The sequence below is a fragment of the Callithrix jacchus genome, chromosome 3 (assembly GCF_049354715.1).
Source record: "Callithrix jacchus isolate 240 chromosome 3, calJac240_pri, whole genome shotgun sequence".
In the NCBI taxonomy this organism is placed as follows: Eukaryota; Metazoa; Chordata; class Mammalia; order Primates; family Cebidae; genus Callithrix; species Callithrix jacchus.
This window is the reverse complement of record NC_133504.1, coordinates 151872460-151890844: the sequence shown is the minus strand read 5'-3', so window position 1 is coordinate 151890844 and position 18385 is coordinate 151872460. Positions and strand designations below refer to the sequence as shown.

The 18385-nt window shown below is 41.8% G+C and overlaps 2 pseudogenes; one reads left to right on the top strand and one right to left on the bottom strand.

The window, feature by feature from the left end:
* Window positions 1-231: 231 nt before the first annotated feature.
* On the bottom strand, window positions 232-1925 carry LOC100407642 (asparagine--tRNA ligase, cytoplasmic pseudogene; annotated as a pseudogene).
* Window positions 1926-6464: 4539 nt separating this feature from the next.
* Window positions 6465-6960, top strand: LOC100385062 (tetraspanin-17 pseudogene; annotated as a pseudogene).
* Window positions 6961-18385: the final 11425 nt, after the last annotated feature.

Genomic DNA, 18385 nt, shown 5'->3' with positions numbered 1-18385 from the left:
CTACAGTTTCATGCCAGATATTCCCCCAATCGTTGTAATGGATATCTTTTCTTAAGATGACAACCTTAACATCACTCGATGTTCAGGTGATTTGGGGTACTTTTTATGGTAGCAGAAAGAAAAAAAGAGAGAAAACCCCAATGGAATGAAAAAAGGAAGATTTTTGCTTTTTGTTTTCTTTTTTAAAGAGGCAGCCTGGTTTTTTTTTTTTTCATAATCTTTCTTCCACACTTCTGGAGAAATGGGTTATGACTTGCAGCGCTGGACAAATTGAGGGTATAAGCACACGTCTCGGATGTGATACCTATTCAGAATCCACGTTAAGAATCGTTCCAGGCCCAAGCCATAGCCTCCATGTGGACATGTGGCGTATTTTCTCGGATCTGTATACCAGTAATAGGGAGTGGGGTCGATCCCTTCCCTTTTATAACCTGCCAGTATTTCTTCATTATCCCAGATACGTATTGAGCCTCCCACAATCTCACCAACATTGGGCATCAACACGACGACAGATTCAGTAAGACGGGGATCTTCAGGACATTGCTGCATGTAGAAGGACTTGATCTCCACAGGAAATCGACACAGCAAGATTGGTTCATTAATGGTGTCTGTCATCAGTCTCTCAGGAGCTTCTGGGATATCTTCTCCAAATTCATAGAAAGTTCCATCTTCTTTCTTTATATCATGTTCTTTTAGCCACACAATAGCATCTGAATAGTTCATCCATTTGAAAGACCGTTTGGAGGGGGCTTAAAGTTCGGGTTGAGTTCATGCACTATGCTGGCTACAGGTGACTTCAGTACTCGGTCTACCACATCACAGACCAAGTCCTCCAGCCGGTTCAGGAGGTCCTCAAAGCTCAGGAAAGGACACTCGGCTTCCATGTGAGTATACTCAGCCAGGTGCCTTTGTATTCTGGACTGTTCTGCCCGGTGGGACTGCGTGATGCAAAAAACATCTCCCAGGGCTGGGAGGCAAGTCTCCAGGTACAACTGAGAGGACTGAGTCAAAAATGCCTCTTCCCCAAAGTAGTCAAGCTTGAAGAGCGTGGAGCCACCTTCTACTTGTGTTTGCACTAATGTTGGAGGAGCAACTTCACAGTACCCCCTATCAAAGAAGTGATCTCTAAAGCACCTGGTGATCATGGATCGTGCTCTGAAGATTTTGGACATGTTTTCTCCTCGGATCATCATGTGTCTGTTGTTGAGCTGGACGTCAACATCAGACTCCTCATTGATCAAGTTGTCAGCTCCTCCAGCAGGGGCCAAGCCAATGAGTTCCCAGAAGTCACAACTCAGCTCATGGCCACCTGGAGCCTGCTTGCCCTTTGGGGTAAGATTTAGCGTTCCATACACTGCCACGCTACTCTCCGTGGACAAGAGTAGTCCATTGTAGCACAGACACAACTCATCCGACAAGACACACTGAAGAAAACCTGTTCCATCTCGCAACATCAGAAACATTAAATTCTTTCCTTGCCTACGTAGCCTGTGGGCCCAGCCAAACACCTTTACTCTTTGGCCTCAATATCCTTCTAACGCACTAATCTTCACACATTTTGGCTCTGGGAGACTTGGATCGTTTTTAATGGTAACCTTCTTGGCTTCTTCCAGGTTCTTTTCTCTTCGTAAATTATCTTCTGCCTCTTTCTTATCCCGGGAGTCACTCTTCATTTGTTCCCTATGCCACATCTTTTTAATGTTCTTCATCTGTGATTTAGAAATAACATTCCACCTCTCATTTTCTTTTTGTGAATCTATGTAAATGGTAGGAAATGGTTCTTTTCCTATTGTCATCAAAGCCTTTAGACCTGTTTTAAATGGCTTCTCCTTGGTTCCATCTCCCGTGGCATCATCGCCTTCTCATTCAGAGACGTACAGCTCTGCTAGCACCATGCCTGCCGTGGCCATGATCACCTCCAATCAAGTTTCCTTTTCTTTGAGAAAAATTTCATTTTGCAAGAGGGAGTGTTCTTAGCAGTCTACGGAAGGATAGATTTCCCAGGTTTCTGGTTATTAACAGAAATGTTAATATCCCAGAAAGGTAATTTGGAATGCTTATACTAGGGATGTCTTAGATTTAAGTATTATCTAGTTTGTTCTCTCTCCCATGCATGCATCAGGCTTGTATTTTCAGCTTTAACTCCTGCTCTTCCTTTATACATACATATTCAACATGTTAGCTATGGAACTAGCACTAGTTCCCATGCATGCCAACAATATGCTTTCAGCCTATTTATATTCGTGTCCATAGTCCAAGTTCTAAATATCCCTCAAAAGCTTGCTCAAATGGTGCTCATGAAATCCTCCCTGATCTGCCATTCCTTTCAACTTTCCAAAAGCACTTGATATGTCATTTTTGACAGCACATGTTTGTTTCTTGTTTGCATTAGCTTCTGTATCACACTTTGCCCTACTGAACTTGAAGATTTAGCTTTTGGTCGTTATTGTTGCCCTCTCAGTACCTAATTCCGTAAATAGCAGCTTTTCCTTTATTACCATCTAAGAGTTTTATAGTTTTTGCTCTTAATGTTTAGGTGTTTGATCCTCAAAAGGTACTTATTGAGCACTCAATCTGGATTTTCCAATGATGTCTTGGATATGACAGCAAAACCACAGGCAACAAAAGAAAAAATAGATAAATTGGACTTTATAAAATTTTTTATATACAGACTTTTGTGTATCAAAAGGTATTATTGACAATGAAAAGACAATCCACAGAATAAGGAAAATATCTCCACATCATTTATCTGATAAGAGATTAATCCCCACAACATATAAAGAACTTCTACAATTCAACAACAAAAAAACCAAACAATCTGATTTAAAAAGGGGTGAATGACTTGCATAGACAGTTCTCCAAAGACACAAATGGCCAGTAGGGACATGAAAAGAGGTCCAATATCAGTAATCACTGGGAAAATACAAATGAAAAGTACAATGAGATACCATTTCACACCCAATAGGATAGATATAATAAACAAAGCAAAACAAACTTCAGGAAATAAAAGTGCTGGTGAAGAAGTGGAGGAATTCGAATCCATGAGCATTGCTAGTGGGAATCTAAAATGGTGCAGCTGCTATGGAAAAATGGTATAAAGCTTGCTCAAAAAAATTAAACATAGAATTACAATATGATCCAGAAATTTCACTTCTGAGTATGTACTTAAAAGAACTAAAAGCAAGAGCACTTTTAATTCTTAGCAAACAGATATTTGTACATCAGTGTTCACAGCAGCATTATTCACCATAGCCAAGAGGTGGAAACAATTCAAATGTCCCTTTGATGGAGGAATGAATGCAGAAAATGTGGTCTATACATACAATGAAATAGTATTCAGCCTCAAAAAAAGGAATAAAATCCTAACATAAATCTTGAATGATGAATCTTGAAGACATTATGCTAAGTGAAATAAGTCAGACACAAAAGAAAAAATATTGTATGATTTCACTCATATAAGGTACCTAGAGTAGTGAAATGCATAGTGTTAAATCAAGTTTAGCCTAATGCTGCCTCCTTACATATTTTGAGTTTTGTCTAAGGGTTTCTGTGTACATACTGAACTATAACAAGTGGAGGTGTAAACAGACTGTAGCCTACACTTGTGCCAATCACTGAGTTTTGGCCAATCAACTGTAGCCAATGGTTTGAACTAGGTTCAAATAAGCCAAACACCAAGCTGTAACCAGCGAGGCTGTTTCTGTGCCTCACTTCTGTTTTCTGTACATCACTTTCCTTTTCTGTCCATAAATCTTCTTCCACCACATGGCTGCACTGGAGTCTCTGAGCCCACTCTGGCTGGAAAGGCTGCCCAATTTGTGAAACGTTCATTGCTCAATTAAATTCTCTTAAATTTAATTCAGATAAAGTATTTCCTTTATCCATAGAGACAGAAAGAAGAATAGATGCTAGAAGCTGTAGGGAGGAGCTGATGTTCTCACAATAATGAGTTCTCATGAGATTTTATGGTTTTATAAAAGGCTTATCCCTTTGTTGCTTGGCATTTTTCCTCCTTGCCATCATGTGAAGAAGGAGGTGTTTGCTTCCCCTTCTGCCATGATTCTAAGTTTCCTGAGGCCTCCCCAGCCCTGTGGAACTGTGAGGCAATTAATTGTCTTTCCTTTATAAATTACCCAGTCTCGGGTAGTTCTTTAGAGCAGCATGAGAATGGACTAATACAGCAGGGGTCCCCAACCCCCAGCCCACAGACCCCCAGCCCACAGATCAGTACTGACCTATCAGGAACTGGGTTTCACAGCAGGAGGTGAATGGTGAGTGAGCAAGTATTACCACCTGAGCTCTGCCAACTATCAGATCAGCAGTGGCATTAGATTCTCATAGGAGCTGGAACCCTATTATGAACTGCACATTCAAGGGATCTAGGTCGCATGCTCCTTATGAGACTGTAATGCCTGATGATCTCAGGTGGAACAGTTTTATCCCCAAACCATTGCCTACTCCTGTCATGGAAAAATTTTCTTACATGAATGCCAAAAAGATTGGCAACCACTGTTCTAGAGAACTAACCTAAAGTCTTCATAAATAGCTTACTCAATCTCCTCTTTGTTTCTTTTTTTTAAAACGTATTTATTGAGGACCTCTATTCCATATGGCACTATGCGGGAGATATCATGGAGAAAAAAGTAGTAGTATAGATAGTGATTAAACACAGACTCTGGATTTAAGTGCCACTTTTATCCCCCTGTCATCTATAGGCACATTATTTAACCCTCTGCATCTCAGTTCCCACATATATAAAATGGTCCCAGTAATATTACCCATCTCATAGGGTTTGTGCTGAATATCTTCTGTTTTCCTCTCCAGGTTCATTCTCCACACGTCTCCATCCTGATCTTGACCCTGGAAATTTGGCCTGCTTGGGATGCTTTAATGGATTTACTTGCTCTGTGGCTTCAATTTGGATTTGACCAATGGGGATCCCTGGTAGGAGATCAGAGGAAGGGAGGAATAAAAAGGTCGGGTTCTTATTGTTGTTATTTTTAGAGACAAGTCTCCCTGTATTCCCTGGGCTGGAGTGCAGTGGCTTTTCGCAAAGGTGATCATATTGTACTATAGCCTCAAACTTCTGGTCTCAAACAGTCCTCCTGATTCAGCCTCCTGAGTGGCTGGGACTACAGGTACAGCCAGTTTTGAGATTGAGTTTTTTACCCCTGGCTTCCTTCCTGTAGGGATGCTGCGGGAATGGCTGCCTCCCTGACCAAAAGTTACAGCCGCTGCCAATACAGCTCTCTCTACATGATTTCCTTTTTTCGAGGTTTATGAACATCCCCTCCTTTACAACATCAGGCCTGGGGTGGTCATGTCTGCATTAACCAGCTACTATATGGGCACAGGAGAGCTAAAAGAGAAGCAGTGCCTTCTGATGGACTCTTCACTAATGGTAGATGATAGAAAAATAAGTACAAAAATTATTCCTTTGGAACTTGATGATAAGTACAAGTACATTGTGGCTCATGCCTGTAATCCCAGCACTTTGGGACGCTGAGGCAGGCAGATCACTTGAGGTCATGAGTTGAAGACCAGCCTGGCCAACATGGTAGAGCCCTGTCTCTACTAAAACTACAAAACTTAGCTGGGTGTGGTGGCATGCACCGGTAGTTCCAGCTACCTTTAAGGCTGAGGCATGAGAATCGCTCAGACCCGGGAGGTGGAGGTTGCAGTGAGCAGAGATTGTGCCACTGCACTCCAGCCTGGGCGACAAAGTGAGACCCTGTCTCAAAAGAAAATAAAATAATAAAATAAATACTATTCAGCACCCAAAACTTAACTTTTCAGGTTTCTAACAAGTCTACAAATCCCATTATGTGATATTCATATTCTTATTATTTATCCACATTCTGATGTCACTGAGATGTTGTGATAATTAAAGCACAGCTGCACAGCCCAGTCTTAATCTATGAGCTGCTGTCCAGCTCTCCTGTGATAATGTAATAAAAAGAATTTGGATTGGTGATATGACAGTGTCAAGTTCATTGCCTCCCATTTCCTTGTTAGTTCCAGACTACTAGAAATTTTTGTCTATTGGGTGATTGTGTTTCAATAAGTAGGGTAAAGTTTACACAGTAAGTTATTCTATCAGGGTGAATTGAGGTGTTTGACATGAAAGAGAACAGAGCTAGGGTAATTGTCACACATCAGAATGGAGAACTCTCCTTTCCTATGTCCTTGTGAAGAGTAACTGGATACTTTACACTTGTAAGCAGAAATGCTTAGAAATTTCATGTAATCTTACAAAACATTATTTATGGGTCAAAGGCAGAAGGCAGGGTGGTAGCAACCTATCAGCTTTCTTTTTAAGAAGATTGTGGGTCAGGGCATGAAGCCATAGCCTCCAGGCTAGGCGGCAGGCAGCTCTAGCCCAGGGTGGCCCACAGGAGTGGGAGGAGTCAGCTCAGCCTCCAGATCTCAGCTCTGGTTCCTGGGCCCGTGGATGGCTATTGCCCATGTCTGGCAAGCATGGGCACTTCCAGGAAACTGAGGTCTGCTACTGTGGGAAATACTTCCTGTTTGCTTTTAACCTTGTCTTCTGGGTGCTGGGGTCCCTGTTCCTCTGGGCCTGGGGTGATCAGGGCTGACAGAGCTGGGTGGCCATTTGTGGTTGTTGCAGGCACCATGTTGGTGCCAGGCTCTGCTGGCTGTATCAGGACCCTTCAGGAAAACACCTTTCTGTTCAAGTTTTTCTCCATATTCTTTGGCCTGATCTTCTTCCTGGAGCTGGCAATGGGGATCCTGGTCTTTGTCTTCAAAGACTGAATTCAAGACCAGCTCAACCACTTTAGCAACCACAATGTCAAGACCTACCATGACAACATTGACCTCCAGAAGCTCATTGACTTTGCTTAGGAATATTGGTCTTGCTGCAGAGCCCAAGGGCCCAGTGACTGGAACCTCAGCATCTACTTCAACAGCTCTGACTTGAATCCAAGATGGGAGCACTGAGCATTACTTTTCTCTTGCTGCATCAGAGGCCCTGCAGAAAATGCCCTCAGCACCCAGTATGGCTATTGATATAGGAGTTAAAAAGAAATTATTTAGGGTAAGGAAGCATAAGGAATTTAGCAAGGATAAGGAAGTCCTCAGTAAGGTTTTCCTTTTAATGAAAAGCAGCCCCAAAATAGTTTCTTTTCTATCACAAAGCAGCCTGTAAAATTGAGCTGCAGACATAGATAAGCAGGCTGGAAGCTTGCATGAATGCTAGCAGCTGTTCCAATAGGAAAAGGCTACCTAGGGGCTAGACCTGTTCAACATGGCAGCTCCATCTTCCCTTTTCCTTGCCAACCACGTGCACAGTAAGGAGCAAACAACATGGAGCTGGTCAAGTAGAGAAGCCACCTGCATAACAGAAGACTAGGGTGAGACGACCAGCTTTCTTATGCACTATGTAAACGTCTCACGTGGTCCAAGCAATCTTTGCGCCCTATGTAAATCAGACACCACCTCCTCAAGCCAGTCTATAAACACCCTGCCCCACCCGCACTTCATCACAGGACCAGAAGACACACTCGGGTGTCCCTCTCTCTCTGCAGGAGAGAGAGTTGTTTTCTTTTCTCCTTTCACCTGTTAAACCTCCGTTCTTAAACTCACTTCTTGTGTGTGTTTCTGGGTCCTTGATTTCCTTGGCATGAGGCAATGAACCTCAGGTGTTAACCGGGACAATGATTGCTTTACTATGATATCTGGCTTAAACTGGAGCTGGGGTAGCAGGGATCCATCCATGCCAAAGGCTGCACATGTCAGTTTGATGAATGGCTGCTTGACAACTTGATTGTTACAACCAAGGTCTTTGTGAGTATTTCCTCCAGCTAGTCCTCCAGATCTTCAGCATCTTTCTGGCCCAGAGCCTCCTGAGCGACTCAAAGCAGTGAAAGGCAACCGGTTAGCCTGCCATGGGCCATTGCCACATGTCTGGCCTACTGAGACCTCTGGAACCCCGCTCCCCCATTCAGGACCCTCTCCTACTGTATTGGTGACAGGCAAGGCTGCAATTTCTGCTTGGATCTGAGTCCTGAGTGGGGTTTGTATGTACAAGTGCACTGTTCACCCACAGAGAAAGCCACTGTGGTTCTGCTGGGGCTGCTTTTCCTGGAGCTGCATGCAAGGAAGGTGTGTGTGTCTACATACACACATGTACATGCATGCAGAGGAGAGCCACTGTCTTGGCTATTGTTGGGGTAGTGGGCTCTCCAGAGGAGTAGGAAGGGCAGAGCTAAGAGAGTATAGGCCAGGTGGTCTGGGAGGCACTGCTGTGGAGACATCTGCCTGTGTTTCCCCTCCCCCCACCCCATGCTGAGATACACTTCTCTGTACGTGGCTGTGTGGGGCATGCTTTGGGGCATGCTCCGGGGCCTGCTGCTGCCTGGGTCACCACTTCTCACAGCTTCAAAACTCTCCTGTTCACTACTATACCTTCAGTCCACCAGGAGCTCACCTCCATGTCAGTGTACTCTGTAATTAGCCCAAGAATTTTCTCTCTTTCTCGGTATGCCTCAGGAGCAAACATGATAATGGCTAGAAACTATTCAGATAACCAACTTTGAAAACCAGGGAAAAAAGTAGATTGTAAAATTTCTCTAGGACCCAGTTAGAGTAATGAACAGGTTATTTTAAACAATTCTCTTGAATTGATTATGGTGCAAAGTTGAGTTTCAAGTGTCAGGGAGAGACACTCTGATCTCCAGCTTTCAACCAGCAGCCATTACAGTCCCAGCAAGGTCCATCTCCTGTGCATGTTGAAATTTATAAGAAGATGGAAGAGAGTGGGGGACAGATGCAATTTCTGAAGCTCTAGAATATGTCTAGTGTACATGTTTTTTTCTATCTTTAGTAGCTAAGTCTCTGATAAATTTTCAAAAAAGGTAAAATTTGACATTATAGATACATAATATTTATAAAATAATTATTTTATATTATCTATAAAATAAATACATGTCAAAGATTTTGTGTAGCTCATTAATTAATGTGGGGACTGGGAAGGCTGTTGACAGAGCCAATGGAGAAGTCAAGATTTTCTTTCTTTTTTTTTTTTTTAAAGAGACAGGGTCTTGCTTTCTTGCCCAGGCTGGAATGCAGTGGCACAATCATAGCTCAGTATAGCCTTGAATTCCTGGGATCAAGCAATCCTAGCTAGAACTACTGGTGTGCACCACCATGCTTGGCTAGTTAAAACAAAAATTTTTTTTTTTTTTTAGAGGCAGGAGTCTCATTATGTTGCTCAGACTAGTCTTAAACTACTGGCATCAAATGATCCTCCTGCCTCAGCCTCCCAAAGTGCAGGGATTGCAGGAGTGAGCCACCACACCCCATTCAAAGACTATCAATTTATAGAGAATAAAGGAATATTGACATGAACTTACAAATAGAAAGAAAAATGGATTTTTATGTAGAAGCAGATAGGTAGAAAAGTCAATTCAGTCTCCATTTGGCAGAATTTATTTGCATGTCTATAGATGTGGTAAGCAGAATAATACTTCCCTTTCCAAAGTCCACATCCTAATCCTCAGAACCTGTGAATTTGTTAAATTACATGACAAAGGGGAATTAAGGTTACAGGTGGAATTAAGATTGCTAATCATCTGACCTTATTATAGGGAAAGTACCCTGGGTTATCCAACTGTGTCTAAAATAATCACAAGTCTTTAAAAGTGGAAAAGGCTGGGCCAGGCACGGTGGCTCACGCCTGTAATCCTAGCACTATGGGATGATGAGGCAGGAGGATCACCTGAGGTCAGGAGTTTGAGACCAGCCTGGCTAACATAATAAAATCCCATCTCTACAAAAATACAAAAAAGAAATTAGCCAGGTGTGGTGGCACACCTGTAAACCCAGCTACTCAGGAGGCTGTGGCAGGAGAATCACTTGAACCCAGTAAGTGGAGGTTGCAGTGAGTGGAGATTGTGCCTCTGCATTCCAGCCCGGGAGATAGAGCGAGACTTCATCACAAAAAAAAAAATGTGGAAGAGTATGGTAGAAGAGAGTCAGAGGGGGTTGTGTCTATGGAGAAATGTTCAGAAAGATGCAACATTGCTGGCTTTGAAGATAGAGAAAGGAGTCCAATAATCAAAGGTGAGGTCTAAAGTTAGAAAGAGAAAGAAATTATTTTCCACTAGAGCCTCTAGAAAGGAGTAGAGCCCCCCAAGACCTTGATTTTATCCCAGGGAGACCTGTGTGGGAAAGGAGTAGAGCCCCCCAAGACCTTGATTTTATCCCAGGGAGACCTGTGTGGGAAAGGAGTAGAGCCCAAGACCTTGATTTTATCCCAGGGAGACCTGTGTGGGACTTCTGACCTCCAGAACTATAAGATAATAAACTTGTGTTATTTTAAGTCATGAAATTTGTCACATCATCAATGGAGAAGTAATAGATAAGAATTAGTTGCATTGCTGTTATTTATTTACAACTTAAAGAGTTTAAAAAATAGCCTAGTCAAAGACAAAGGTACATTGACACAGCATCAGATAATCCCCAGTCTTCAGTATTCCACTGAACATGTACCCATTCCAAAGTCTTCAAGTTTTTCTAACATTACCAATTTTTAAAGGAAACAATAATTTTCATTTCTTAATTAAGACCTCATACACAAGCTATAACTGCAGAGCTTATGGTGCATTCTTTTCAGGCAGCAAATAAAAGTAGGAATGTATTCCTAATGAGATGAATGACTTAGCACTTAGCAATTGCAAAGATACCCTATCCGACCACAGAGTTATTAATCACTGATGGAAGCAGAAATGAGCAAATCGATGACTTGATGGTTCAGTAGAATCCCCCTTGAAAACAGGGGGAGAGCCAAGTCATCAGTAACTCTGGAATCAATTCTTGTTCCATCTGCCAATTTCTAGCCAAATGGAATAATGGCCTCTTGGTAGTCAACTGCTTCAGCTTCGAGGTTTCTGTTACACTAGGATTTTCTTACCTTCAATTAAAATAAATTAGGTAACACTTAGGAATTGACCTTGCCCCTATAGAAATTTTTATCAAATAGACATTAATTGGCAGGCACGGAAAGAATTCAAAATATAAAAAGTATTATATTATATATATATATATATGGAGTGTAGTAGAATCAAATTTTTGGCTGTCCCTGGCATCCATACCTTGTTCTTTTTATAGCAATACACAGAGTCTCAAATGAGGTTCATCCTGTTACTGGCTGCAAATCTGTATCCGTATGAGTCTGCAGCAATCTCAATTCTTGTCTCCTCGGAAGAAAGATTTCAACCGAGAGGCATATGTCAGAAAGGAATGAAAGGAAGTAAAGTAAACTTGGAAGAGGGCCAAGGGGGTGACTTAGGCAATCAAGTGCATGGTTTGACCTTTTTGCTTGGGGCTTTACATGTTGGCACACTTCCGGGAATTTTCATTTCTCCTTCCCTGATTCTTCCCTTGGTGTGGGCTGCTGTCCGCATGTGCTTGCTTGAGCTTACTTGCCCAACTCTTGAGATCTTATCAGGAAGCTGCTGATCACCAGTTTCAGGTGTTTTCTATCTATTGGAAGACTGCCCTTTCCTGGTGCTGACTGTAACCAATTATTACTCTAGAGAGACAGTTAACAAGAGCCCAACCATCCCCTGATGTTCACCCAACACTCCTGGTGTGTCTGTGTGGTGGGGCGGGGCAGGATGCCCTTTCCTGTCCTCCTCTACTATGCTAGCTACATGCTGTAACAATGTTGCATACATTCCTTTCAGAACTCTCCATTCAAACAAGAGTGAGTGAATGACCCAAGCTTGGCCGGTCTGTCTCTTAAACTAAATGATTAGATTAAGAATTTTTGTGAAAGAAAAGTTGATCCAGTGAGAATCAAGCCTGGATCATTAAATTGAAAGTATCAAGCAAGAGGCACTTTCTACAGGCTGGTCTTGCTACCCTGGTGATATATGGACTAAAGTTGAAGGAAAATCAACTTGATAATGAAGTCAACTCAGAGGGAAGCAGAGACAGGAACACAGTTTTCTTTGATGTCATGTGGGCTCTAAAATCTGGGCGAAGCTACTGAAAGATTGCCTACCTCTGATCTTTTCAGAGTAGTCATATTATTTTGCCTTTTGTTACCCATAAGTCTGTTTGGGCTTAATTTCTGTCACCTGCAATCAAGAGAGTCCTGACTGAGAAAATGTATATTTGAGAAGTTATCTCATTACCAAAAAGAATGAACAAGAAAGAAAGTAAAGAAATACAGTAGAAAAAAAGAAGACAAATTCCAATTATTAGAAATACTAAAAGGGGAGATTCAAATGGTATCCATACATTAAATAGAACATAAAACTACTAATGATACTTTTTCCAGAAAAAAATGATGTCATTGCATTCAATAGTGAAAACCAAACACTAACATATCTTACCAGAACCAGGTATCTTGGCAAAGCGGCTTCAACTTCTTCCACTACGGCATCAGTCTGTTTTACATTGCATCTAAATTGCCTGAAACACTGTCCTGGTATCCACATCAACGTTTATGGTTTTGTTGGAAGCCTGCGGAAATGGCACAGAAATGGAGAAAATATAGTCTGCCTTTGACATGCTTATGCTCTAGGAGAAGACAACGGAAGAAGAAAATCTAGCTATTGGTAAAATTGAACACTGTTTGTAAGGATAACTGTGGTACAAATCTAACGAAGTTGTTGTCTTCTGATTTTTATTCATTCAAAGCAAATGAGTACTTCTTAGAAAACTTTCTAAAACCTCCATTATAGGCTCACATTTGTGGTCCTTATTAGTCTATATTCAGCACATCTGAGAATGCAGAAGAAGCAAAGACAGTGAAATCAAAAGAACTCCATTATTAGATTAATGTGATGAAGTTGATTCAGTCAGCAAAACAAAACCGATTAAAAAGAGTTTTAATGGGGAGTATAATCTTACAATAATCAGGCAGGGAAACCATGAACCATTAGGAAAGCAACCTGGTTTGTGCCCCCTTTCTCATTTGTCTCCAGTTAGCAGATTCACAGAGCCATGGCCTAGCAGTTTTCCAGCTTGGAGTCTAAGGTTGCAGTACCCTCCCTCCCTCCTTCTCCAGTCGGAGGTTTAGTATTTTCATTCAGCTTTGAAAGGGAAAGGAAAATTTTCAACTCATATTGAGGCAGGAGAATAGGGTCTGGAGGCAGGGAACCTAAGGCAGTTTCACACTGACTTCCTAGAACTAAATTGAAAGGAAAACCCTAAGTAAAAAAAGGACCTGAGGCTACTCCCTTTGCAAATCCCCACTTTTCTGCATGGCAGTTGGAAAATTGGCTGTCCAACAAATCTGACTGATTGAGGCTCAGTCTTTGTGTGAAAGTGCAATTTTGTAACCTCACCTCAGCCTTCACCTTTGTAACTTCATATATAGTTATGGACTGAATTGTGTTCCCAAAATTCATATGTCAGAGCCCTAACACTCATGTGACTTTATGTATTTGGAGATAGGATCTTTGGGAAGTAATTAAGGTTAACTGAAGTTATAAGGATGGGGTCAATCAGAGAGAACTGGTGGCTTTATAAGAAGAGGAAGAGAGGAAGGTGAAGGTGAAGATGTTTGCACAGGAATGTGACCTTTGTAACTCCACTTCAGCCTCTGATTGGTTGCAGAAAGCAACTGATTGCTGGCCACTACTTTATTTATATGAGGTGAGCATGAAGTTGCCAATGGGAAGCCTCTAGAGGGTATCTGGACCTGAGAGGCTTCTGTATTGGTCAGCTCCCTCCCACACTGTGTAGTGCACTTTTGTTTTCAATAAATCCCTGCTTTTGTTCTTTCATTGCTTCAATCTTGTTTTGCTTTGCTGGGCGTTTTGTCCAATTCTTTGTTCAAAATGCCAAGAATCTGGACAACTTGCAGTCAAGACCCTCTACCAGTAATACTATAACAAAAACTAGTATCAAAACGTAATTTTAACAAAAATTTTTAAAAGGCTAACAAATCAATAATAATGGACAATAATAAAAGATAAACAACTCAATAGAAAAAAGGCAACAGAGGCCGGGCACGGTGGCTCACGCCTGTAATCCCAGCACTTTGGGAAGCTGAGGCAGGTAGATCATGAGGTCAGGAGTTCGAGACCAGCCTGGCCAACATAGTGAAACCCTGTCTCTACTAAAAATACAAAAAATTAGCCGGGCATGGTGGCAGGCATCTGTAATTCCAGCTACTCAGGAGGCTGAGACAGAATTGCTTGAACCCGGTAGGTGGAGTTTGCAGTGAGCTGAGATCATGCCATTGTACTCCAGCTTGGGCGACAGTGCAAGACTCTGTCTAGAAAAATAAAAAGAAAAGCAACAGGAGAGAAAAATCTGAATGTCCAATAAAGTTGTGAAAAGATGCTCAGCCTCACTGCTACTCGGGAAAATGCAAATTGAATAAATATCATTTTATATACCTAATATTAGTAAGAACTAAGAACAAATTTTGGCAAGGATAAGGGCTATTCTTATCCACTATATGCAACTACTTAGGGATGTAAACTTGCAATTATTTTAATATGCAAAGGTGAAGACATATGTCTTAATTGTTTCACTTTCATTTTTACTCTAAAAAAATATCAAGCAACATTCATGGAATTACACTTGTTCATCAAGGGCAACTGTGCATTGCTACGGATATAAGAGTTTAGCAAAAATAAAAAAAAGTATCTGTGAGATTAATTAGCTATGTGGAATTTACAATAGAAAACATTTTATATTTTAATATTTTTATAGTGAGAGGATCCTTTAAATCCTTTTTAAAAAGTATGTACTCACATACATACATACATGCATATATTATATATATTGGGGAATTGTGTCCCCAAAAATTCGCATGTCAAGGCCCTAATCCTCATGTGACTGTATATATTTGGAGATAGGATCTTTAGGAAGTAATTAAGGATAACTGAAGTTATAAGGATGAGGTCCTAATCCGATAGAACTGGTGACCTTACAAGAAGAGGGAGAGAGGAAGAGAGAGATCGTTCACCCCGTCCTAAACTGAGCACACAGAAAATGGCAGCTGCCTGCAGTTAAAATGAATCTTACCTTGCTGGCACTTTAATCTTAAACCTCCCAGCCTCTAGAGCTATGAGAAAACAAATTTGTTTTGCTTATGCTACCCACTTTGTGGTATTCTGTTATGGCAGCCTGAGTTGACTAAGACAGACACACATAAACACACACACTGGCAAGTAGACATAAAATTCCAAGAAATGTTAGAAAGTGAAAAGTGCTATAAAAATACGGAGTAGGCTGGGCAAGGTGGCTCACACCTGTAATCCCAGCACTTTGGGAGGCCAAGGCAGGTGGATCACAAGGTCAAGAGATCGAGACCATCCTGGCCAACATGGTGAAACCTTGTCTCTACTAAAGATACAAAAATTAGCTGGACGTGGTGGTGTGTGCCTGTAGTCCCAGCTACTCAGGAGGCTGAGGCAGGAGAATCTCTTGCACCTGGGTGGTGGAGATTGCAGTGAGCAAAGATCATGCCACTACACTCCAGCCTGGCAACAGAGCGAGACTCCGTTCCAAAAATGTGTGTGTGTGTGTGTGTGTGTGTGTGTGTGTGTGTATGTGTGTGCGCGCGCGTGTGGAGTAAATGATATGGGAAGAGTGCAGAGGAGGTGGCATTTTAGTTTTGCCAGGAGGATGAGTAATCCAGGCTAGAGATCTGAAGGACGTGAACTTGGGCAGTGGCCTTAGAAAATAAGATTTGTACTGTCTCAGGAGAACCCCATTTGATTTCTAGGCTGCAGCTGACTAGCACCTGGTCTGCCCATGGATACTCAAGGATAAATACACATCTGACAGAGGAGGAGCATTACAGTCTCATGGTTTTCCAACAGGGTACCAGCTTTTCAGCAGGTCTCCAGTCAGCTCCCTCTTCTTAGCCCCTTCATATTTGATTTTTCAATCTACTGCTCTTCTAATACATTTTTTTCTACACTCTTCTCCAGGTCTCAGCCAATGACATTCCCTTTTCTACCCACCTATACCTAGTTAGTCACCACATCTTAGAAGACACCTACAAGTTATCTTTCCTCTTCTTTTCCCCCACAACACTGCCTCAATCCAGAATCCCATCACTTCTTTCCTACATGTATGTGTTAACTTAAAACTCACGGGAGCTATACATTTAGAAAAGGAGACTTTATTTCTTATAAGGAGATACAGCCTGCAAGGTGGCCATCTCACAGGCTGGGAACCTCCAGCAAGGACCAGAGACAGGCACTTCAAAGGAAGTGGGGTTGAGGTAGGAGCTTTATACTGAATAGGTTAGCTAAACATGCATATTCAACAGATTACAGGAGGAGCTATAAATATTCATGAAGGTAGTCCTGACACATGTGTATTGAGCAACATGCATGTTACATACAACCTCTGTTCACCTTGAGGAAGAGACTTAACATTTAATGTATTCCACTTAGGCCCTATACATCAAAAGGTGAAGCAGAGATGAAGGCACACAAGTGCATGGGCCTCTGTAAAGTGGCCAGAACCAGTCCATGGTCAGTGGTCTTACCTGGAGAAACTCACTAAAATCCCTTGTGCAATCAAAGCTGTAACTATGGTTGGCATACCAGGGGTTCTGTTAGTGTCTGTGAACTGGATCAGTTGTAATTGTTTTAATATTGCTTCTCTCTAGGCCAGTGTTTGTTTAGTTGCAAGAGAAAAAGAAGACTCTTGTGGTAGAACATAGTTTATTTTTTAAGTGTAGTGGGTGCATGACTTAATCCTTGCCTGGCATGGCCTTAGGTTTTATTTATAATTTGGTATCCTATTCTCACAAATAATTTGTTCTGTCAATGTTATGATCTTTATTGTAACATTAACATGTTAAACATAGGCTGACTTCCTAGAACGAAACTGAAAGAAAACCCCTAACTTTCCATGCCTAAGTAGTTGCTAGTTAGTTGTGTCTAAACTACAAAAGGGAGGGAATAAAATGAGGCATGTTTGATCTCCTGTCCTATTATGGCTGGGGTCCCCTTGGCCAAGAGAGAGATCTGTCCAGTAAGTAGACAGACCCCTGAATTAGGATTTTATTTTTACTTTATATATAAACAATGGCTTTACAACTAATTCCCTGACTTTAAATTTGCCCCTCTAGTCATCCTCCACCCTGTTGCCAGAGATATCATTCTAAATCTCATGATGTCACACTTCTGATTAAAATTTCACCATGGTTCTCTGGATTTCAGGGTCAAGTTCAGATCTTTTCCTCAGTAATCCCCTGCCTGCCTCTCTAGCCGAAATCTTCCATAACCCCCTGACTGGTACTGTCATTCTGGTCACACTGAACTAGTCCTCTGGCTGTCATGTTACTTCTTGCTTTTTCTGTTACTGTCTGGAGTTCCCTTCTCCGTTAGAGGCAGTAGAATAGGGTACAGTGGTAGGAAACCTAATGCCATTTCTTGCTGACTTCCTAGAACTAAATTGAAGCAAAAACCCTGACTTTCCACGCCTAAGTAATAAAAGGACCAGAGACTACTCCCGTTTCAAACCCCAACCTGTTCTGTGGGGCAGATGGGAAATTCAAAGTACCTCTGATTGGTTGCGTTTAGTAACCATTCAGACGTATGCATAGGAGTGTAACTTTGTAATTTCACTTCAGTTTTTGACTGCTGGCCACCACTTAATTTACATGAAGTGAACACCAAGTGTCCAATGGAAATCTCTAGCAGGTATTTGGATGTGAGAAGATTCTATATCCAGGACCCTTGAGCTGCTGTTTTGCTTGCTCCCACACTCTAGAGTGTACTTTCATTTTCAATAAATTTCTGCTTTTGTTGCTTTACTCTTTCCTAGCTTTGTTTGTGCGTTTTGTCCAATTCTATGTTTAACACGCCAAGAACCTGGACACCCTCCACCGGTACCACTTTCAGCCAACTCTTTGTCCTTCAAGATCTAGGGACAGCATTGCCTTTTCCAGGAAACCTCCCGAGACCCCTTCTGATTTAGGTACCCTCCTCTGTGCTCCCTGTGATTAAATCAGCCTCTGCACATGTTACACAAGCACTATGCTTTGGTTTCAGTTTACTTGTTTGTCTCTTTTGCGATCTGTGTTATATTCCTCTTTTGCAACCTTGTCATATCCGCAATGCCAAGTATGGAGCCTGTCACATAGCAGACCTTAGAAATACTTGCTGAAAGAATTAATAATAGAGGTAGAACCACAGGGCTTAGTGAGCCCCTGGAGAAAGGGATTAAAGATGTTTCTGAGGCCTCTATATAAGGGATTGCAGAAATTTCATGATTTGACAATGGGCAGGGGGGATCATTTGTGAGCTGTATGTGACGCAAAATTTGCCCCCCCATCCTAATTTCTTAGCTCACTGGGCCAATCGGCGGATAGGACAGGTGGAGCTCAAATTAGGAGAAAAAAACTACACTTCCCGTCATGCCTTTGGGCTCCGCT